Genomic DNA, 872 nt, shown 5'->3' with positions numbered 1-872 from the left:
ACCAGGCAGATTCCTTTCTAAAGTTGCACCAAATGGTTCCGTGGAGCCAAGAGATAGCCGTGGTTACGTGCACAATTGTTCTCTCTTGTCTCCCTTACACCAGCCATGAGGTTTTCAAGGTAAGGGCAAGGTTTTTTCTGGTTTTGTTTTTGTAGAACATTTATTAAGGTTATTTAATATACAACTTTTCATAAGTCATTTTGGAAGTCCTTCATCATAAAAATAATCTGTCTGATGACAAACAGCGGCCACAGTCATCATTCTGGACCTCCACGTTGGACAAACTCCATTTCCTCTTGAGATAGCAGTTTCCTTCTGTACTTCTGAGGTAGCGTTTTTATTATTTCTGCAGTGTCTGGTGGATCTGGATGCATGAGCAGGTCCGGTGATTTATTCCCTTTAGACTGCCTTGAAATTACAGAAGAGTGAGATGGGATCCCTGCAGATCTCAAAGCTTTCTGATACACTGGGTTTAGGATTGTCTCTTCTGTCCGGGAACCTTATTAATGGTGTATGTGGCTTGACTGCCTGGATGACCCAGCTGGCAGACACCATCTTGCTGCCCATCATGACCTTTGGAAGGGCTTAAGTGCAGGGTTTTTTTTTTTTTGTATTTTAGGAAAGGGTCTACAGGGTGTTCAGGGTCTCACTACTAGATCAGACTCATAGTGATTCTCTTGTTTACAGCCTCTCAAGAGCTGGGATTATAGGCATGCGCCATCATGCCCAGTCTCAATTGCTGTCTCAGGGCACCCTGGGGGTGAGGATGGTGTGGCAGGCCTGGGGATTGAACCCCCGGCCCCTGCTTGCAGACGCTTTAATCCACTGAGCTTTTTGGCCAACCCTGTAATCATTTTAGTATGCATATTTTT

The 872-nt window shown here is 44.8% G+C and overlaps 1 pseudogene; it reads right to left on the bottom strand.

The window, feature by feature from the left end:
* Positions 1-257: 257 nt before the first annotated feature.
* LOC101590754 lies at positions 258-567 on the bottom strand (annotated as a pseudogene).
* Between the last annotated feature and the right edge of the window lie 305 nt (positions 568-872).

This window comes from Octodon degus, unplaced genomic scaffold, assembly GCF_000260255.1.
Source record: "Octodon degus isolate 3935 unplaced genomic scaffold, OctDeg1.0 scaffold00095, whole genome shotgun sequence".
Taxonomy (NCBI): Eukaryota; Metazoa; Chordata; class Mammalia; order Rodentia; family Octodontidae; genus Octodon; species Octodon degus.
The sequence above is the reverse complement of the archived record's forward strand: the minus strand, read 5'-3'. Positions and strand labels throughout refer to the sequence as shown.